This window comes from Bos indicus, chromosome 17 (genome assembly GCF_029378745.1).
Source record: "Bos indicus isolate NIAB-ARS_2022 breed Sahiwal x Tharparkar chromosome 17, NIAB-ARS_B.indTharparkar_mat_pri_1.0, whole genome shotgun sequence".
Taxonomy (NCBI): Eukaryota; Metazoa; Chordata; class Mammalia; order Artiodactyla; family Bovidae; genus Bos; species Bos indicus.
The window spans coordinates 5,098,683-5,121,638 of NC_091776.1; the positions used below are offsets into that span (position 1 = coordinate 5,098,683).

Below are 22,956 nucleotides of genomic sequence, written 5' to 3' on the forward strand. Positions count from 1 at the left end.
GTTTTTGTTTTTTTCACCCCCAACTTTTTAATAGCTTTGTTAAGTTGTAATTGATGTACAGTTTAAAACGTAGGCTTCATCAGTTTTGACACATACATACAACCGTGAAACCATCACCTCGATCAAACGATGCGTGTACCATCATGTTAGAAGTTTCCTCAGAAACCTGGGGAATGCACCCCTTCTTCCACTCACCCTCTGCCCCATCCCCAGGGAACTGCTGATCTGCTTTCTCTCACCACAGATTAGTTTGAATTTCTCAGAATTTTATATGTATGGAATTATACAGTATGTACTGAATATGATTCATTCCTCAAGATGTATTTTTTAAAAGTGGAGGAATGTTCTCGATTAAAAGAGACAGAAGAGCCATAACAAACAAATACAATGCGTGAAAGCTGACTGGATGTTGGTTTGAAAACAATTGAACCACTTCATAAAAAGTTAGACATGTGCCAACCAAATGACTCAGTCATTCAATTCTTAGATATTGACCCAACAGAAATGAAAATATTTGTCTAGACAAAAACTTATTCATAAATGTTCATAGTAAGAGCCAACACTGAAAACAACTCAAATATCCATCAACAGGTAAACAGATAAATTGTGGTATACCCACACAATGGAACTCAACAATGAAAAAGAACAAATTGTTGATAAAGGAAAAGGAAAAAGATCTTCAGAATAATTATACAAGAGAAAATCTACATAACCTTGGGTAAGGCAAGGACATTTTAGATATACCACTAAAGGCATGATCATGAAAGAATAATCATCTGTACTTCATCAAAATAAAAAACTTCTGCTCCACAAAAGACAACATCAACAGAATGAAAAGACAAGCCACAGACTGTAAGAAAATATTTGCAAAAGACAATCTGATATAGGACTTATCCAAAATATAAAAGGACTCACGAAAAGAAACAAGTAGGTTAAAAATGACCCAAAGACCTTGATAGACACCTCACCAAAAAAGATACACAAATAGCAGGTAAATACATGAAAAGATGCTCCACGTCATATGTTATCAGGGAGCTGCAGACCGAAACAAGATACCAAGACACACCTATTAGAAAGGCCCAAATCTGGAACAACAGCAATACCACGTGCTGGCAAGGGTGTGGAGCAACAGGAATGCTCCTTCATTGCTGGTGCGAAAGCAAAACGGTCCAGCTACTCTGGAAGACAGTTCGGGGGTGGTTTCTTTACCACGTGATACAGAAGTTGCGCTCCTTGGTATTCACCCAAAGGATTTGAAAGTTTATGTTCACACAAAAGCCCGCACACAAATATTTATAGCATCTTTATTCATAACTGCCAAAATTGGAAAGTAAGCAAGATGTCCTTCAGTAGGTGAGACTGGGAAAATATACTGCAGCACATCCAGATAACGGAGTATGACTCAGTGCTAAAAAGAAACAATCTATCAAGTCGTGAAAAGACATGAAAGAACCTTAAATGCTTAGTACAAAGTGAGAGAAGCCAGTCTGAAAATGCTACCAACTGTACGATTCCAACTATATGACATTCTAGAAAAGCCAAAACTCTGGTGACAGCAGAAAGATTGGTGGTTACTACCATTTAGCAGGGAGAGAGGGAGAGCAGGATGAATGCGTAGAGCACAGGTGAATTTTAGGGCAGGAAAAAGATTCTGTATGTATTATGACAGTGCATACATGTCATTATACACTTATCCAAACCTACCGAATATATGACACCAAGAGTGAACCCTAATGTAACCTGTGAACCCTGTGTGGCTATGACAGATCAATGTAGCTCCATCAGCTGTAACGAGTGTCCCCGTCTGATGGGGGATGTTGGTTCTGGGGGAAGCTGTGCATGTTGAGGACAGGGTGTATATAGGAAATCTCTGTATCTTCCTCTGAACTGCATTGTGAACCTATAACTGCTTCAAAAAATAAAATTGAATTAAAAAAATTATGCTAAGTGAAAGAAGCCAGACAAAAAAAGACTTAGTTGATTATCTGCTTCTGGTGGTGTTTAACTTATACCTCGATGCTTTGGAAGTTTAATCCAAAGGCTTGACTTATGTTTGGCAAGACTATTTCATCAGTCATGCTATGTACTTCATACTACATCACGTAAGGAGGTAAGTAGATTGTTCCACTACATGATTCTCAATTTGATCATTTGTTTAAGGCGGTGAATGCCAGATCTCTCCTCCATGAGGTATATTTTTTCCTTTGCAATTAGCAAGTAACTTATGGACTATACATTAGCAACAAGTCAACATCTCCTCTGTATTCATGGATAATCCTTGCCAGAAATGATCATTTTATTAGTTTTTTAAAAACATTAATTTTTAAAATTTTATGATTCCTCCTCAATGAATTAGCTGGCTTTCCTCTGAATCAACTGAGACTGAAAAGTTTTTGAATGGAACAACTTTCCCATGTTTATTTCTCTTGACACACCAAGCTCATCCTTCAGTGAGCCCCTTTTCTGAACCCCTAATCTTCTCCTTCCTAGCATCCTAACCACAGAAGCTAAGTGTTTGCAAGCCATGTTGCAAATATTACCTTTTTTCATTCACTTACTCATTCAAAAATACTTACTGTGTCCATGCCGTGCCTTAGGCAGTGTCTAGGAATGGGGCACATAGTAGTGAATAAACCCGATGAGGTCTCTGGTCTACATTGTAGGGCATATATGAAGGAAACTATAAATAAACATAATAGAATGCCAGGTAGAAACACTGCTGTAAAGAAAAGGAAAGCAGCAGGGGAGAAAGTGTAGTGATGGGGTGTGTGTTATTTTAGATAGGGAGTCAAGAAAGGCGTAGCTGACAGCCATTGGTGCCAGGCCCACATTCCGTAGGCATTCTGGAATGATCCAGTTCAACTCAATCTTACTGGAAGCACATGTGACCCTGCCTGTGGCCTGAGGGAGTTTCTCTCCGTTTGCGTGACAGGTTCATGCTTGGCAAACAGTCCTTAGCCAATGACCAGCAGGAGTGGAAGGACAAACTTCCCCGTCTGCCTGCCCCCGGGGTGGGACGTCTTTTCCGTGCAGCCCGTGTTTCCCAGCAGGCTCCTGTGGGCTGAGCCCCAGCTGTCGTCAGCGGTACCCTGCTCATGAAAGTGCTTCGGATTCTCTTCCCTTCACTCCTCTCCTGCTACCTCCTAGCATCACATTTTACTCTTCAGACACACTATTTGCAAACTCAAATCCCTAAGTTCTGGAGGAACCTCATCTAAGTGAGTAGGTCCTAGAGGTGAGGTAATAAAGGAGACTCTCAGAACGAGATTCTAGAATTGGATCTCTTGTTGGTCAGATGACAACTAAGACCCTGTTACTGCTGGTAAGTGAGGCCAGGATAATGTCTGGCATGCTGTTGCATCACTGCTAAGAGTCTTACCTGTGGTAAATTGGGCTCATGTACTGGTGTAAGAAAATGTCCCGGCCTAGCTTTTGAACCAAATAGGGGGCAATGGCAATTATTAGGATTTTGGAGTTGGTTTGTTATCAACTGCTTGAGGAGGCATGAAAGAAGCAAGTAACAGACTCAGGCCAGGTAACCATTCATTTAGAATTTGGATTGAAAGAAAGTCAGAAGTCTTCCACGTCATCTTTTAAAGGGGGGTCTCATTTCCTGTAGACAGAGGGTAGACTGAGCTGAACCGTAAGATTTCAAATTTGATCTTAAATATAGCAGCACTAAAAAGAAAAAAAGGAGGTTGAGTTCACAGCCCAGACTGGTTCTTTTGCTAAAGTCAGGAGACTGAAAGGGAAGGAGAGAAGCCCATTTGGGTAGATGAGGTTGAGGACTTGACTACCTCGGTTCCTCTGAATAATCTGAGCCAGAATTCTCTGGAGCCCTCCCTCTTGCCAGAGGAAACCCGTCTCCAGCCGCCTGCAGACTGTGCAGAGGCCTCACTGGGGCAGATGCCTTGCAAGATGGTGCATGTCTGCAAGGTCTTTCCCTGCCTCTCTCTATTGCTCCTTATTGTGAGCCAAGCAGAAAAATACTGCTATGTGAAGAAAGAGATTATTCACCAAAAGCACTGCAGAACTTGGCAGTGTTATGAACCACCAGGAACTGGAAGAATTTGCCTAGAAACGGATATGAAAGATGGTGGATCAGGGAGGACAGACTATAAGGCTGGACAGAAGAGAGTTTATTAATATGGGTGCATTATTTTGTGACTCAAACCGTAATATCTTGGTAGGATGCCTAGATAGTAAATAGCAAGTATTGCTAGGTATCCATAGTAAATAGCAGGAATTGCTCTTCGAAACTTGAAAACAATGTACTTGAATTGGAGGTGCTTGCATTTCTTAGAAGAAAGATGAGAAAGGGGTAAACATATTCAAGCAGACTAGATTTAAGACTGTACTTATTACATAATACCAGAGAACCCACCTGCTAACAAGGTTCCCTGGGGTGGGGGCTTCAGAGGGCACTTCCTTCACTAAGTGGGCTTCCCAGGTGGCGCTAGTAGTAAAGAATCCACCTGCCAACGCAGGCGACACTAAGAGCCGTGGGTTCGATCCCTGGGTTGGGAAGATCCCCTGGTGAAGGGCATGGCACCCACTCTAGCATTCTTGCCTGGAGAATCCCATGGACAGAGGAGCCTGGTGAGCCACAGTTCATAGGGTCATAAAGAATCGGACATGACTGAAGCAACTTAGCACAAGCTTCACTGAAATATGGAAAGTGCTAATAAATTCTGAGAATCTCAGAATTACTGGTGCTCTAGACCTGGGGTCCCCAGCCTCCAGGATCAAATGCTTGATGACCTGAGGTGGAGCTGATATAATAATAATAGAATTAAAGTGTAATAAATGTAATGCACTTGAATCATTCTGAAAACACCCCTCACCCATGGTTCATGGAAAAGTTGTCTTCCATGAAACCGGTTCCTGGTTCCTGGTGCCGAAAAGGCTGGGGACTGCTGCTGGATTAAGACTGTTGCCCCAGCATGAATGGGGATAACAGGATTCTAGGGTTCAGGCTGGCAGCAACAGATAATCAGAACAGGGAGATAATTATGATCACATAATATCAACCTGAACAAGTCCTAGGGCCCTGACATACCTGATGGGGTAAAGTGAGTCCCTGAAAAACACGTAAGCTATTTAGATTTTAAAGACACAAAAAACGGATGTCCCTGATGGTCCAGTGTTTAAGAATCTGCCTGTCAATACAGGGGCCATGGGTTCAAACCTTCGTCTGGGAAGATGACACATTACTTAGTGCACAGGGCAGCTAAGCCAGTGCGCCAACACGGATGAACCTGCTTGCTCTGGAGCCCGAGCTCCCCAACCAGAGAAGCCAGGGTGATGAGAAGCCCACACGCTGCAACCAGAGAGCAGCCCCTGCTCAGAGCAACCTGGACCCCACGTGGCCAAACAAAGCACACACACAGAAGATGAGCATTTAGGTGTGTGTGTGAGAGAGAGAGGTCAGTAAACACAAAGCTTGAATAATGGTTTTGGCAGGAATGCTGGAACATGTTAGAACATGTTCTAGCACAGGCTGGAACATTAAAGGAATCCCAATAAATCTTGGCATATGAATGAATCTGGTAGGCAGGTAGATGGACTGAATTGTGCTCCCCCTACAATTCACATGTTAAAATCCCGGTCTTTGGGACTTCAGGATGTATTTGGAGACAAGGTCTTTGGAGGAGTGATGAAGTTAAAATGAGGCCATTAGCGTAGGCCCTAATGCAACATGGCTGTTGTCCTTATAAGGAGAGTAAGAGACCCTAGTGATGAGTGCCCCTGGGAGAACTCCAGAGAGAGAGGCCCCAGAGAACAACCTGCCAACACCTTCATCTTGGACTTGTGGTCTCCAGAACTCTGAGGAATACATTACTGTTGTTTAAGCCCCTTGGTCTGTGGTATTTTGTTACGGCAGCCCAAGCAGATTAAGAGATTATCCCCAAGTTGCTGCTAAGTCACTTCAGTTGTGCCCAACTGTGCGACTCCATAGACAGCAGCCCACCAGGCTCCCGTCCCTGGGATTCTCCAGGCAGGAACACTGGAGTGGGTTGCCATTTCCTTCTCCAATGCACGAAAGTGAAAAGTGAAAGTGAAGTCACTCAGTCGTGTCCGACTCTTAGCAACCCCATGGACTGCAGCCCACCAGGCTCCTCTGTCCGTGGGATTTTCCAGGCAAGAGTACACATTTATGGGGTGCCATAAATGTGTAAACTGAGTTTCAGGGATTAAGATCTGTACAGAATTACGTAAACAGTAAAAGCGTAGATGTGCTCACTGAATTGAATCCAGGTGTCAGATTCTGACATTAAAGATGTTTCAATCTATACAAACAACTTTTAAATCAAATCCTTATTTTTAACAAAGTACTACGTGGGTTTCTGAAAATATCAAGATTCACCTGTTTTTCGCTTATCTAATGTGGCTTCCCCAGAGGTAACCACTTTTAACTCTTTAGGTGTTTCTCCCCTTCGAACATGTGACTAAATAACATACTGATACAGACATGTCATGGTTTTTCAAACCAAGACATCATCTATGAAGTTCCTGTTACTAAAGATGTCTTAATTATCTATACAGACACACACACACACACACACACACACACAATCCCTATCCTATGAGTTTCATCTATTTTTCATGATCTTTGGTATTTTTCTTCTTCTGCTTTGTCTTAGTTTTGTCCAGGTTAATTTTCATTTTTGCTTTCATATTAGACCTCCCTCAAGGGTCTGGTGATTCTTGATTGCTCATTCACATTGAAGAATAAGCCTATTTTTCACTTTATCCTGTATGTCAGAGTAACCAGTGACTTCAATTTCTGACATTTTCTAGGGTTTCACATCAGGGATTGGTTGGTTACCGCTGGACACGCTGCTGAAGGAATGTTTGCTGAAGGAACGTAAGTTTTAGCCTCATTTTCTCTAAGTTAGTCATTCCTTGTCTATCTGTTTATCTTCTAGAATTTCCTGATAATGTCCTCTCTGCTCTCATCTCATCTCCTGTGCTCTTTGTATTTCTTCTGCCTTTTTATTTCTTTCCTGTTAATTTAGGGGTTTTTGAGAGGAAGTGGAGACAAACATAGGTTTTTAAACAGAGGTCTGCCCTTCTAATTTTGACTTCTCTTGGGTTTTTACTATTAGTCAGTAAGTAATGGTTAGCATCAGCTCAATGCAAAAGAATAAAAATATCCCTGTTTTTCCAGTTGCCTTTGTCAAAGCCTCCTTTACTTTGAAAACCCTGTGTTATGAGTTATGCTGCTGCTGCTAAGCCGCTTCAGTCGTGTCTGACTCTGTGTGACCTTGTAGACGGTAGCCCACCAGGTTCCCCAGTCCCTGGGATTCTCCAGGCAAGAATACTGGAGTGGGTTGCCATTTCCTTCTCCAATGCATGAAAGTGAAAAGTGAAAGTGAAGTCGCTCAGTCGTGTACGACTCTTAGCGACCCCATGGACTGCAGCCCACCAGGCTCCTCCGTCCATGGGATTTTCCAGGCAAGAGTACTGGAGTGGGGTGCCATTGCCTTCTCCGTATGAGTTATGAGTGTCCTGAATAAGAAAAGTAACACAAACTTCTTACTTAAGCATCATCTGTATGTTGCTTGTCCTTAGAGGAAGGTGAGGTGGGTGCACACAAAGGGCGGGTGTGAGTCACATGGATATTGGCCCAGGGTGGGGTGGATGCACAGAAGAGAGGTGAGGTTCCCCACGGGGGTGCGGCAGATCTCAGCAAAGCGAAGAGGTCACTCCCACCGTGGGGTGGTCTGTGCTGAGGTGGGTGAGAGAGTATCCATCTGTAGGAATGAACCAGCACGGGAATCTGAGCACAAACAGGGCATCCTCCCAGGGGAGGGGACAGGGTCGGTGATGCGAGTTTGGTATACACCAATGCATTGATCAAACAAGTACGTATTAACAGTAATGAGAGCCAGGATTCTTGCCCTCAGAGAATGAAGTCATAAACATGGAAAGGGAGAACCCGGAATACGCCTTCAGGATTGGAATGAGAAGTTATCAGTGTGAACTCATGGACTGTAATGTACATATATCTATATGGCATCAATGTTGATATATAAATATAGATGTAAATGTGTCTGTGTGTGAATGTATCCACGTTCCCTACCTCTGTCCATCAAGAGAGCTGTGAACTCAAATCGCAACCAGCAGACCTACCCTGATTGTGGTTTTCTAAATACCATTTGCCACTTCAGGGAACCAGGATTTCTTGGTAGGGTGCCAGATTCACTATATGAAAATACAGCAAACTGTAAGCAGACAAGAAATTATTGTATGGGATATATCTTCACTATTTATTATTTATCTGAAATTCAAATTTAAAGTATTAATCTCTACTATATTTGGTAACCCTATTCCTTGAAGAAATGGCCACTTGCAACACTGGGGCAGGGAAAAAACAAGAGCAGAGAACATTTTGTTGTGCCAGAAAAAAAGGAAATGCAGAAGGATGGGACAAAATGACAGATGAGCCAATTGAAAGGGTTCCCGCTGGTGAAATATGAGACAATAGAAGCATCACAACAAATAATAAAAAAATCTATTGAACAAAATAGGAAACCAGGAACCCACACTGATGTGAATAAAAGTAAAGTGAAGGCTTGATAAGGAATAGAGTATTTACTTAGAGCTAATGTATCTCTCTGGCTTCCCAGATGGCTCAGTGGTAAAGAATCCATCTGCCAATGTAGGAGATGTGGGTTTGATCCCTGGGTTGGGGAGATCCCCTGGAGAAGGAAATGGCACTTTCCTTTCCACTCCAGTATTCTTGCTTGGGAAATTCCATGGACAGAGGAGTCTGGTGGGCTACACTCGGTGGGGTCACAAAGAGTCGGACATGACTAAACAACAACAACAACTTATCTCTTCACAAAATTAATACTTGTTAATTCAAAACACAAAAATATTTATAGTAACTTTATTTTGGAGTTACTTCCTTTTGGAGAAGCTGGGCAGACACCATTTTGATCAAGAGGTTAAAGAGAGCATTGCTAGTAATGGGACAAATCAAAACTGAGAGTCGTCCGAATATAGCGTCACTTAGGTGGTATTCCTGCCAAACACAAACACACCTAAACCGAAGGAGGCCCCACCCAAGTTGTGGTCTTCAAAAGTATCAAGGTCATGAAAGTCAAACAAAGATTGAGGAAACATTTTTGACTAAAGGACTCTAAGGACATGTGACAATTCTGAACTTTTTTTTTGTTTGTTTGGTATAAAAGATATTAGTGGGACGAAAAATGAAATTTAATGAGGGGGTGTTAGGATTGGGTAATATAAATGATCTGTGTTTATTTCCTGATTTTAGTGGTTATATTGTGATTATGTGGGAAAATGACTGAGCACCCCAGGAAGTATTTGGGGGTGAGGGGGCATCTGGTTGGCAACTTACTCCCAAATGGTAGCTCAAGATAAAAAAAAAGTTCTTTATATTGTATTTGCAATTTTCTGTAAAGTTCAGATTGTTTTAAACTAAATACAAATAATGCTTATTTTGGATTTTAAAAGGGAAATGAATATTTAATCATTCACTTGGGTCTAAAAAAAGAGCTTAAAATGCAACCAATAAGATGTGCTTTGCAATGATGATGTAAGAGATTAAAAGCCAACCATCTGGAAATCACAAATTCATTTATTAAAAATGCACCTGAATTATATTGCTAGAATTTTTAAACTATAAGAAACCAAAAATAAAATTCTACATTACTGATATTTGCATGCCAAGCACTGGGGAAATTGCTATATAAAATAAAAACCAGGGTAGTAGTTATTTCTGGAGTTTTGACATTAGCATTTCATCTCTGAGATAGGTGGTCGTTTTAAGAAAAACGTCTTTGAGGGAGCTACAGACTGAATGCTCACATGATGAAATCCTATTCTGTTCCTCTACCCCCTCCCCTTTCCCTCTTGTGATGGTGCCAGGTGATGAGGATTGGATGACGTCATGAAGGTGGAGCCCTCATGAATGGGGTCAGTGCCCTTTACAGTTAGGAGAGAGGTGGCTGCCCTCTGCTTCCCATTATGTGAGGACACAAGGTATCAGCAGTCTGAGACCCGGAAGATCCTCCCCCGACCATGCTGGCACCCCGATCTCAAGCTTCAAGTCTCCAGAACTGTGGGGAATAAATTTCTGTTGCTTATAAGCCACCTAGTCTATGGTGATTTGTTATAGCAGACGGAACAGACTAACACAAAGTGGGTCAGACCCTGCTGGTTTCCTGCTCCTTGTCTATCCTTCCCACTTGCCTTACTTACAGAACTCCAACTTCTCCTTGGACAACTCGCCCAGCTAAAATACTACTCAGTCTTCTTTAGATCTATGTGTGGCCCCAAGGCACCACTCTATCGATGAGACCTAAATGGAGATGTGCTGGAAATGTTGGAGAAGAATCAGTCGGCTTTTCCTCACACAGGCAGCACCCTTTCTCCTTCCTTCCTGTCTGCAATGTGGATGTGGCTCCCTGGTGGCTCGGGTGGTAAAGAATCCACCTGCAATGCTGGAGATCTGGGTTTGATCCTTGGGTTGGGAAGATCCACTCCGGTATTCTTGCCTGGAGACTCTCCATGGACAGAGGAGCCTGGGGGGCTAAAGTTCATGGGGTTGCAAAGAGTCAGATATGACTGAGCAACTAAGCACAGCCCAAGGAAGAGTAGCCAATTTGTGATTGATTCATTAAGCAACAGGCTTGATGATAAAAGTCAACATGATACAGATGGTGATGAGGATGCAACGAAAGAGACGAGCCTGGGTGCTGGAAAGTGCTACTGAGCTGCTGTGCCAACCTTGAACTCCCTACCAGTGGGTTTTTTCTTAAAAAGAAACAGTAAAGTCTCTACATTGATTATGCCAGTTGGGTTCTGTTATTTGCATCTGTACACATTATTAACAACTAGTTTGATGGACTTTTAAAATAAAAGGTAGAGACCCAAGACAGTTGAATTGCTTTTAATAAAGTAAGAGGAAGCTTACATTGAGAGACTGATTGCTCTGGAGAAATGTGAAGGGGATATGGGGGTTAGGGTAGCAAATTCAGGGTGATTGGAAGAGATCTAAGGAAAGACATAATCACTGACAAATCCACTACGGTTGCAATTGGTCAACAGTTTTTTAAAGTTATATGAGACACTGATTTTGAAACTGTTTCCTCTGCTATGTTGGCTCTTGGGCTTCCCTGGTGGCTCAGAGGGTAAAGCGTCTGCCTGCAATGCCGGAGACCTGGGTTTGATCCCTGGGTCGGGAAGATCCCCTGGAGAAGGAAATGGCAACCCACTCCAGTATCCTTGCCTGGAGAATCCCATGGACAGAGGAGCCTGGTGGCCTACAGTCCATGGGGTCACAAAGAGTCGGACACGACTGAGTGACTTCACTCACTCACCCCTCAACCTAAAAGGTGGCTACATGTAACAGTCTTATGTTGATGAAATGAGAAAGGCAAGTGAGGGGCAAGGCACTGAAATAATTTGAGGATGCCAGCCAGAGTGGAGACAGCTGGCTCTAAACTTTTCATAACATATAAGATGGTAGGTCGTAACATTTTGTTTGGTTATTAAAAGAAATGTCAATCCTGGAATGAAAGGCTGAAGAACCTAAGGATAGCTTCATCCTTGAAATGGAAACCTGTTTATTGAAAAGGAAGCCTTGAACACCTATCTGGAGGGGACTGATGGTCTCACATATGATTCTCTCACAGAAAAGTCAATCCCTAGGGTTTTTGTTTTCTTTTCCCTAAAAGGCCTTTCATAGTTTGAGTTGGAACTCAGAACTCCTATTTCTATACAAACAATATAACAAAAGAGGGTTGCATTCTCAGGACTTGCGATTAAACTCCACAACTTAACTTTATATTTTGCTCTGTTCACTGTTTGATTTGGGTCAGATAGTGCTTCTCCAAGAGGCAGCTAAGGAATCTGGACTCCTTCTGGCATGTGAGCCAATATCTGAGCATCCTTTGCTTCTAAGCCTATAGACAGAGGAGCTAATTACCTCATGGGAAACTAGGGATCAAGCCTGGACATGACAGACATTACTTCAGTCCATGTTCTGCTGGCCAGACTAATCACGTGGCTCCAGCCTAACTGCAAGGGAGGCTGGGAAACAGTTCTTTGTGACCAGGAAGAGGAAGAAGGCACGTGGGCCTCTTGCATCTACTTGAAAGGTTTTGTGAGGATTAAATGAAGGGACAGCACATTCTAGGTTCTTGTCAAGTATGCTCTTCCTTGCTTTATAATGAGCTAAGCACATTCTACTGGTGACAGGCTGTAGTGGTGGTGGGTTCCGTTACAAAGGACTCCAGTGCAGGTGGAGAAAATCAGGTACAGACTCTGGTAGAGTTAAGCAGAGGTTGGGGTAACCTGAAAGACAGGTAGAGAATAAGAGAACCTAAGAACTGAGAGTTAGATGCTCTTGAAAGGGTGCCTACAAAGTCAGGACAAATTCAAGGAGAGGAGAAAGAGGTAATAAGGGCTTTGGCTGGGATAAGAGCAGGGCCTTCCAGGGGAGGCATGGTAGGACAAAGGTGGAAGGAAACAGCATCTAAGAAAATGTACAGGTAACTTTTGGAAGACAGGGGAGTGCTTAGTACCTCAGTGAGTGACTCCCCCAACTACTAAAGCGGCATGGAGTCAAAGGTGAGTGGAAAAGCAACTAAAGAAAAGACCACCTTTTTACTAAGATTAGAGAATGCTCTTAGTGGACTTAAAATATAACATTAAAAAATGATACAATGTAAAGCAATTACTGCCAAATAGTATTAGAGAGTCCAGTTTTTAGTTTCCCTAAAAATACTTATATTTAAACATTTAAATATAACTGAAGAATGCAATATGTTAACTCGGATTGGATCAAGTTGGGGGCAGGACACAAGCGATCAAAAATACTGTTGGTATTTTATGCTTGAAATTTGCTAAGAAAGTAGATCTTAAACTACTTTTAAGTACCCCAACACACACACAGAGGGAACTGTGTGAGGTAATGACTTTGTTAACCTTATTGAGATAATCATTTCACAGTATGTAGGCACATCAAAGGAGAGGGCAATGGCACCCCACTCCAGTACTCTCGCCTAGAAAATCCCACGGACAGAGGAGCCTGGTAGGCTGTAGTCCACAGGGTCGCTAAGAGTTGGACACGACTGACCGACTTCACTTTCACTTTTCTGCATTGGAGAAGGAAATGGCAACCCACTCCAGTGTTCTTGCCTGGAGAATCCCAGGGACGGGGGAGCCTGGTGGGCTGCTATCTATGGGGTCACACAGAGTCGGACACAACTGAAGTGACTTAGCAGTAGCAGTAGCAGCAGGCACATCAAATCATCACACTGTGATACAATGCTATCTGTCAATTATATCCCACCAAAGCTGGAAAAAAATGCTGTTGGGATAATTAGGAAAATTTAAATGGGGATTAAATTTAGATACAGATTTTTGTTAATTTTTTTAGGTCTGATTAAAGGTTGGGCTTAGGTATATTCTTTTCTTGATATCTGCTGAAATATTACCTAAGGAAAAGGATGAAGTATTAGGATGCCTGAAATTTAGTCTCAGATGGTTCAGAAAAAGTACATAAGGCAAATATAGCAAAATGTTAACCATGACTGAATCTAGGTGGAAGGTGTATGAAAAGAAGTTATACTATTCTTTCAATGCATTTAAAAAAATTGTCATAGTGAAAAATCTGAAAAATGTCAGTAAGATCAAAGTTTCCAGCCTGTGATCACTTATTTGCTCATCAAGACAATGAAGCAGTCATCTATCTATCTGTCTATGCCTATGTGCTAAGTCTCTTCAGTTGTGTCCGACTCTGTGACCCTATGGTCCATAGCCCACCACCAGGCTCTTCTGTCTATGGGATTCCCCAAGCAAGAATCCTGGAGTGGGTTATCATGCCCTCTTCCAGGGGATCTTCTTGACCCAGGGATTGAACTCATGTCTCTTATGTCTCCTGCATTGGCAGGTGGGTTCTATACCACTAGTGCCACCAGGGAAGCCTATATATATATATACACACACATATGTTGGAGAAGGAAATGGCGACCCACTCCAGTATTCTTTCCCGGAAAATCCCATGGACGGAGGAACCTGGCGGGCTGCAGTCCATGGGGGTCGCAAAGAGTTGGACATGACTGAGTGACTAACACACACACACATGCACGCACTTATGGCTGAGTTGCATTGTTGTATAGCAGAAACCAACACCATGCTGTGAAGCAATTTTCCTCCGACTACAAGGAAAGAATACACCATCAGATAGTTCACACAGTTTTAGATGGTGTTAGCTGAGGGGAAGGGTCAAGCCCGGGACACACTGGCTGCTGCTGCTGTTTAGTTGCTCAGTCCTGTCCAACTCGGTGCAACCCCATGGACTGCAGCCCCACAGGCTCCTCTGTCCATGGGATTCTCCAGGCAAGAATACTGGAGTGGGTTGCCATGCCCTCCCCCAGGGGATCTTCCCCATCCAGGGATCAAACCCAAGTCTCCGCATTGCAGGTGGATCCTTTATTGTCTGAGCCATCAGGGAAGCCAAGGACATATTGGCACCAGACCACAAACCCCATCGAGCCAGGACACCACTGTTTTCACCATTATATGTTCAGCACTTAGTCCAGTGCTAGGAAACAGGTGATAAGTAAATTTCTGTTCATCAAATGGGAAAGGAAATGTGAAAATTCTGCACTTTGGATAGATATCCTAACCCTTTTATGTTTTCTCTATATCGTTACTCCTTGGAAAACCAAAAATATACAAATAATATTTATAGATCTAGTACCTTTAGCAACTCCTTACTGTTAACTCAATAAATCAACTTTGAATTTCAAGCCAAAACATTTAGAAACCTTTCCTTTTCAGAGTTAAGTTACATGTAAGCATACCTTAATATTTTTATGAAGTCATTTTCTTTAACTGTTTCACTCAATATTTTATTTTAAAAATAATGGCTAGACTTTACTAAAGATAGTGACTATTAATGACAAAATCAAATGAAAGATTCTTCTGAAACTTTAAAGCTAAATTATCAAATATAACAAGTGATTCAAATTTATATTAATTTTCCATTATAACTAGCAGTCAACTGTCATTCATTTTCAGAATCAATCTTTTTGCAAACTGAGATGATGAGGAAGGCCACACAGGGACAATCTCATCAAACAGTTGATAAGTTTTCTAGACTCATGTGTTCTTGTATTTAACAATGTCATCAAGCTCTGGTATCTTCCAACATTTTTAACAGCACTATGATATTATTAAGGAGCTCATCACCAAATCCAAGGGCCTTTGCTGCATCATTTGATACGACACTACTGCTTTATTTTGTAGTTCTTCTTTCAGATGTTGAGGAAGTATGGTTATTCTCTGAAGAGGCCAGGGGTCAAGTGATAGACTGGCTATAAGCAATGAAGGAGTTTTGTTTTTTTAAGCAGGTTTCCATGTAGCCCCTTTTTAGCACTATCATTTATATTAATATTTAAAATTTTTATTCTTTTATTTTTTTTAATTTTATTTTATTTTTAAACTTTACATAATTGTATTAGTTTTGCCAAATATCGAAATGAATCCACCACAGGTATACATGTGTTCCCCATCCTGAACCTTCCCCCCTCCTCCCTCCCCATACCATCCCTCTGGGTCGTCCCAGTGCACTAGCCCCAAGCATCCAGTATCGTGCATCGAACCTGGACTGGCAACTCGTTTCTTACATGATATTTTACATGTTTCAATGTCATTCTCCCAAATCTTCCCACCCTCTCCCTCTCCCACAGAGTCCATAAGACTGTCCTATACATCAGTGTCTCTTTTGCTGTCTCGTACACCGGGTTATTGTTACCATCTTTCTAAATTCCATATATATGCGTTAGTATACTGTATTTATGTTTTTCCTTCTGGCTTACTTCACTCTGTATAATAGGCTCCAGTTTCATCCACCTCATTAGAACTGATTCAAATGTATTCTTTTATTTTTATATGTACCAATCTTAATCTGATTCTAGAGCTATTAGGCTTAAAATAAAGTAACCTTATCCAATGGTAGAATATGAGGTTTGCCATGTGGAGGTGAACAACATTCCATAGACCAGTGGAACTAATTTGCCTTGCTGCCTGAGTGTATGATGTAACAGCAAGCAATCTACTTGAAGACTTGGGGCTGAGTCCAGGCTTCCTTTTTATTTAATCTTCTGACCCTGGTTAAGTGATTTAATTTCTGTGGTTCTTCATCCAATCTTAAAACAGCACTCACTCCAAACAAAGAACTGACAGATAAGAACATGATAAAATAGGCAAATAGAATACCTTGGGAAAATTTGTCAGGTAGTGACATGGATGGTATGTATTTGATATTAATGGGTAAAATTAAAAAGAAAAAGAAAACATGTATTTTAGCAGGAATTCTAGGAGGGAAGAAAAAGCCATTGTAACTTTCATAAAATGAATGAAAATGGAAATGAAAAAAAATTTGTGCAGGTGAAACAATTTGTTACATAGTTGCCTATAAAATACAAAGCAAGAGTTTAGTTACACAGGTTCATTGAATAAACATCTGACTACATACTTGAGGAAAACTAAGTCACACCAAAGCACCATGAGGGATTCCAGCAATGATTTAATAGTTCAAAGTGTGACATTATTTGGAATGTAAAAAATATAGCCTTATAGACCTACTCTTAAGAAGTTTATCATCAAATTCATAAGAGATAATTAGACAAACTATTAATATAATTATTCTTGTTTTGGAAAGAACTTGTCCCAAATGTAACTCATTTGGTAGTATTACCTTACCTGACATATATTATTCAAATATGGACTATAAGGATATTGGAAAATTGTATCTCAGTGATTAGGCATGAAAATGATAACACATCTCACAAAAGAAATACAAATGGCCAGTTGGTATATGAAAAAGTCCTCATCGGCATCAGCAATTAGGGAAATGCAAGCTCAAACTCCCACCAGACTGGCAAGACAGAAAAGGACTGACTATATCGATTGTGGTTGAGGGTGTGGACATGAGGTTCATACAATGCTGGTGTGAGTGTAACACTTTAGAAAACAGCTTGGAATTATTCATTCAAATCTAGAACACATGTAACTACTCCCAGGTATACACCATACAGAAACTCAGATGTGATGGAATACATATGCAAGAAATATTTATAGCAGTATTTACAACAATTTCAAACTGGAAACAACCCAGATATTCATCAACAATAGAATGGCTAAATAAATTATGCCATATTGCTATAATGGAACACCATAAAACAGCAATTAAAATGAACAAACTACAGTTATACGAACAACCCAAACAACGTATGACGGGTTAAAAAACATGTTGAGCAAAAGCTGTAATCAAAACAGGTTACATACTGTTGTTCCAAGACAAAGGGCAAAACCAAATAATACGTTGTTTAGAGATACACATGCTTGTAATGAAACTATAGAGAAAAGCAAGGAAATGGCTATCACTCAAGTCAGAATAACAGTTACCTCAAAAAGGGCGGGAAAGAGTTGTATTCAGGAAGGCCACTGGGGTACTTCTAGGGTGCTGGAAATGTTCCATTTCTTGACCTGGTTGGTTACATGGAGGCTTCTTTTACAATTACTCCTTTTACTGAGTAACTGCTTTATGCATTTTAATGCATATTTCACAATCAAACCACTAAAAGTAATTGAATATTGTAGATGGAATTTCTAGAAAGAAATACTGCTAGAGAATTTAGCTTATGAAATCTTTTACAGCAAAAAAACTACTGGTGTGGGATAATGAAGCTGATAAAATGGTTTCTCATACGAGCTCACTTTCAAGTGTAGGAGAAAAGAACCCTATACAAATATCCCTCTGTTATATTTTAACATACTACCCAGATCCTTATTATACACAAACTGATGAGCCAGGGAAAGAACTCTGTATCCTAAAACTTCAGATTTCTTTTTTTGAATTTCGAATGAACCAGTTGTTTTCTTCTCTGGAGTAGTAAGAAATGAAAGCACTGAAGAGATGCAGACCAAGTTGGCAATGTAGGAGCTTCCTGTTCTGCAGCCGCCAGTTCCAGCTGTTTCCTCCAGTCAGCATACCGGGTGGTGAACTGGGTGGGTCTTGCCTAGTAAGCTAGTGCAGCTGGAAGTTCATCAGTAGTTGGCTGAGGGCTCTCCTCCCTGCTACGCTGCCTCTCAGCACCAAGGTTCTCTGGTGGAACCACTGACAACGAAAACCAATCAGGCTGCTGAAAAGCTCCATGTGGTTGGTTACACACTGCCCTGGAGGTGTCCTCTGCTGGGTTGCAGAGCTCTGATGTTTGCATTTCTTCTAGCCAAAGTTAACAGAAATCTGTGGTGCTAGGCTTTACAAAATCCCCTCAATCTGTGTATTTTATTCCTTCAATTTCCATCAAAAAATTAGGAAGAGGAGCAAAACCCCAAATGATTTACACATGTAGCCATGTGGGGCCATCACTTGCTGTTCAGATTCCTTGTGAGTCTTATCTGGAAGGATCCGGCAGGGACCAGTCATAAGAAGAGAGTCAAATCTAGGGTAACTTAAACACAGGAGGGTTAACCTGGCTCTTAGAACTTGGATGAACGGGCAAGAGCTACTTTATCAGTCTCTTCTTGCTTTGGCAATATCCGTCCCCACCCCCTCCTTCCATTACTTTTTCTGCAGCATTTTAATAAAAACGAGCCCTTGTATTTTACCCAGTTACAAGGTTCCTTGATGTATTTGCATATGGTGGTGGCAGCAGGGGCAGAAACTCTGAGCTCCCCAGATCTTTATATAAAAACCTGCCCCTATCCCCTGAGGTAGAAAGATCCGTAACAGTCACTATCGCTGCTTCCGGAAGAGGTAAGGCGCGCCAGGGTCCAGAGACCCAACTGCGGAATCTGCTTCCTTTCGTCCCTGCTTTTATCCCCTTCTCACACTATTCATCAGGACAGGTGCAAGACAGATTTCTGAGGAATCTGAAATCGTTTTATCTTAAAATTTCCTGTCCTAGAGAACTACACTGTCAACTTCATGAGTTTTTACTTGAATTTACTTTCCAGGATAACACCTGTAGGAAAACCAGTATAAATAGTAATAATATTTATTTTAGAAAGGAAATAGCCTTTGAGTCAGACCTGAAACACAGGCCAAAATTTCTTGATTACAATAATGGACACCGATTAACAACCAATACCAGCTTTCCAAAGCTCCAAGCCACAAACATGAATGATTCCTTAAAGGGAATCAGTACTAAATCCTCTTCCTGAAAAGTCAAAAATACTGCCACAATCCCTGGGAGGACGGCTCCCTTCTTTCGTCCCAGCAGTTCGCCTCTTTTTTCACTTAAGACTCAGGTTGGGACTCATTTCAACCGCAGCCCCATTTCCTTCGGGGGGAGAGGGGTAAGAGGGATGTGTTACAACTCGCATCTTTACAAATGCTACGCAGTTTACAAAGAGCTTGGACTTCCGTCAAACTCCTCTGAGCTCCGCGAGTGAGGGAGCCATTCATTCATTCATCAAACATTTGCTCTGCCTGACCACGCGTCATCGGGCGCTGGTGTCGCTCCACACCAGGGGAAGGGTGGGGCGCTCGCGCCCTCGAGCAGGTGCGGCAGATCAAGCTGTAAGATAACTTCTCGAGCAGCTGGGCTTTCCGAAGGCCCGTTTGGGGCCAAATGCCTCACCTTCGGGTGGTGCGCGCCCGAGCATGGCCGCGCGGCCTGGGCCTCCTCCTTGCTCCCCAAGGAGCAGTCACCACCTGCTCTGAAGGAAACCGCTACAGAGCAAGCTCTCTCCACCGCCCTCGGGTCAGGGGTAAGCTCAGGCGGCAGCTTAGGCTCCACGCGGCTCCTCCCCTTCCTCTCTTCTGTTCTGACGCGGCCGTAGAGGCGGCGGCAGCGACACCGAGTCCGCGGCCCGAGGCGCACCCACCCGCTCGCCGAGCCCGACTTCCTCTTCCCTTGGAGCGTCATCAGAGCGCGCCAGAGGCGCCTAGGGCGGGGTGGTCGGAAAGGTGAAAAAAGACTAGGGGAGTGAGCCTCCGAGCGGAGAGAGAAGGGAGGGGGTGGGGGAGAGAGCGGTTGCTAGGTGACTTGCGTCATTGTTGCGCGCCGTTTTCCTCCCGCCCCTCTCTCTGGAGTGAGGCGAGAGCCCCGCACTAAGCGAGGGAGACAGCGAGCTGAGCTCCGGGCGCTACCGCCGCCGCCGCCGCCGCGAGCGTGAGAGCCAGGGAGCATCTGAGAGACCCAGCGCCCGTGCACCGGCCGCCGCCAGGACCTCTGCCCTGACCTGGGCCGGCGGGAGCCGCGGCCACCTCTCTTCTCCCCCCCTCACCTTCCCGGCCGGCAGCCGCGGCTGCACACGCCGGAGCCCGAGCCGGAGCCGGTGGCTGGGGGGCAGGGAGGTGGCTACCTCGGACCGGGACTAGTCCGCTGCTCCGCGGGGAGAGGACGCTGAGGAGGGGCCGGAGCTTCTGTTGGTCCCGGGGCGCGGGGCGAGGGACCCCCAAGGTGGAGGGCGGGGGTCCCAGCCGCAGCGACACATGCGGGAGCCGGGAGCGGGGGCGGCGCCGAGCGGAGCCGGCCGGGTCCCCCACCTCGCCGCCGCCTCGGCCACCCGCCCGGGGCCGTAGCATCTCGCCGCGGAGTGCATGAGCCGGGGCTCCACGCCGGGCAGACGCCCCCCGGCTGGGGGGGCGGGGACCCCGATGTGAAGCGGCGGCCGGGGCGGCGGGGACAGCGGGACCGACGCCGCCGTCCTTCCCTTCCCTCCCCCGCCCCTCTGCCCCCTCGGGGGGTCTCCGTTCTCGGCCCGTCGCCGGCCCCCCGGCTCCTCGGCAAGGACTCCGGGAGGAGTTCTTAGAGCCCCCTCCCTGCCCCAGCCCCGAGGGCGGCGGGGCCGGGGGGGACCCGGGGGGCCGGCCGCAGCCTCCGCCCAGAAGAAACTTTATAAAACAAAAATCCGGAGCCTCCCAAACGGGACTGTCGGGGAGAAGTGGCCCGGGACGGGCAGAAGACCCAGCCTGAAGAGACCCAGGAAGAGGAAAAGAGGAGGTAAGCCGGGCCGCCGCTGCCGCCTCTGCTCCGGCCGCGCGGAAGAGACCCGGGTGGCCGCCCGGCTTGGCGGTCCCAGTCCCGCTTCTTGCTCAGCAACGCGCCGGAGCTGCCGCGGCTGCCGCCTCGGTCCCTAGGAGGACAGGAAACAGCCCGCTTTCTCAGCGCCGCCGGTTCTTCTCTAAAGTGTGAGTTCCCCGGGAAGGGGAGTTGGGGGGGGGGGTGTAGAAATGGGGAGGATGCTGGGGCGTCCTCTGGAGTTTGGCCGATGTTTTCCAGGAGTGTTGGGAGTGTGTAGATGAGAGGGGTACCTTAGTCCTCGCTGCCGGGAGAGGCATCCGGCAGCCCTGTGTTTTGTGACCTTTAGCGCTGGGTACGTGGAATACGCACAGGTTTCTCTTCGAGGAGTTCTTTCTTCAAAGTGGACACTTGCACCTTTCTGGCCAGTAATTAGCAAAAGGAAATTGAGGAAGCCCGAGTCTATATGCGCACAAAGGACATCTCTGTAATATCTCTTTTCCTGGTACACCGGGTGGGAAACTGCGCTGTAGTTTTTGGCTCTGGGCAACTCATTTGGGTTCCCAAGGGGGAAGCTCTGACACTGTGAACCCCTGAAAGTAAAACTTTTTTTGGTCAGTCTTCTTTGAGAGATTTCATTTCAGGAGCAACTGGTATAGGAGTTATTTTTTTTACCTTCTCGTTTCCTGGGTGTAATTCCTGTGTATCCGGAGGATACTAACAGATTGCAGTTACTCAGGAAATTCTGGGTTCTTATGAATCGCAACTGATTTGGGGGAGAGAATTTAGTACTTTAACCAGTAAAAAAAGTTACTAAATTTTTCCTTAAGCGCTATTTTTTGGTAGCATATGTCCTACTTGATGACTTGAAGCTTTGCTTATTTATCTCATGCTTCTCTATACAGTGAGGAGAAACTTCTGATGTTTAATTCTTTGAAGAAGAATGTTTTTCCTCTTCCTTTATTTTAAAAGTGAAGTCTGTAAAATCTTTTATTTGTAATTTGGATATCCTCTCTGTGTGCCAAATTAAGGTGCAGGAAAAGTAATTAACATTTCATATATTTGTACAGACCATAAGCGTACGGTGGAATTTTATTTAACAGAACATAGGCAGTACTAAGAATTAGGGCCCCTCCAGACAGCTGTGTGAACTCACACTCTCTGAAGCCACTGCTGAGAGGGGCTTAGAGGAAATGAATGTAGAAAGTTTGTGGGAATGCGGTTATCTATGCTCTTTTCATTCAGGATCTTTTTAAAAACTTTCTCGAAACACTTTTCATCCTGAATTGTCTTTTGAAGAAATGAATTCTACAACTTTATTAGCCTCTGAATTATGTAACGGTTCATTTATTTCTCTCAAACCTGTCTCAAGTTTCAAGACACATCCCAAATTTGTGTTTTGAGAACTGCTAGAACAAGCTGGCGTTCATCTTTTCCTGGTTTTGTAGATGTTGATTGCTTCTCTTTACCATCATCTTTCCTGACTTTTTGTCTGTCTGAGAATGATTTCTTCCACGCTCATCATCACTTTGCCCTCCTCTGGGACTTCTCCAGGTGTTTTGTTTTGTTTCTCTTTGTATGCCTTGTTCTTGTTATGCTTTTGTTAGAAGTCTTAAATTCTCTTTTAAATAGATACTGACATCAAAATATTGAGCAGTGTATGTAGTATTAGATGTGGAGTCAGCATCGAATGTCTGCAGATCTGTTATTTCGTGACCTTGAGGAAGTCATATATTCCATACTTTAGAAAGATAGGAGGAAGAGAAATGTAGTTTTGCATAGGCTTATTTTGGTGGGGCGGAAAGGAGGACAGAGCAACAAACTAATCTGAGCATATATTATACTCCATGAAAGTTGTTTACAACTTTAAGACTTGTATTGTTTTGACTATACATTGGTTAAAAATCATGGTATTTTATTGCATATTTGAGTAGCA

The 22,956-nt window shown here is 43.6% G+C and overlaps 1 protein-coding gene across 9 annotated transcripts in view; it reads left to right on the forward strand.

Moving 5' to 3' along the window:
- Positions 1–20,001: 20,001 nt before the first annotated feature.
- FBXW7 (F-box and WD repeat domain containing 7) overlaps positions 20,002–22,956 on the forward strand; it is a 225,205-nt gene continuing 222,250 nt past the window's right edge. For 4 of the 9 annotated variants that reach the window (XM_070768991.1, XM_070768992.1, XM_070768990.1 and 1 more), the window contains exon 1: positions 20,018–21,190. The gene's annotated coding sequence lies outside the window, so the exon portion shown is untranslated. Of the gene's footprint in view, positions 21,191–22,956 lie in introns of all 9 variants that reach the window. The other 5 variants (XM_070768999.1, XM_070768998.1, XM_070768994.1 and 2 more) reach the window with 3 other exon arrangements.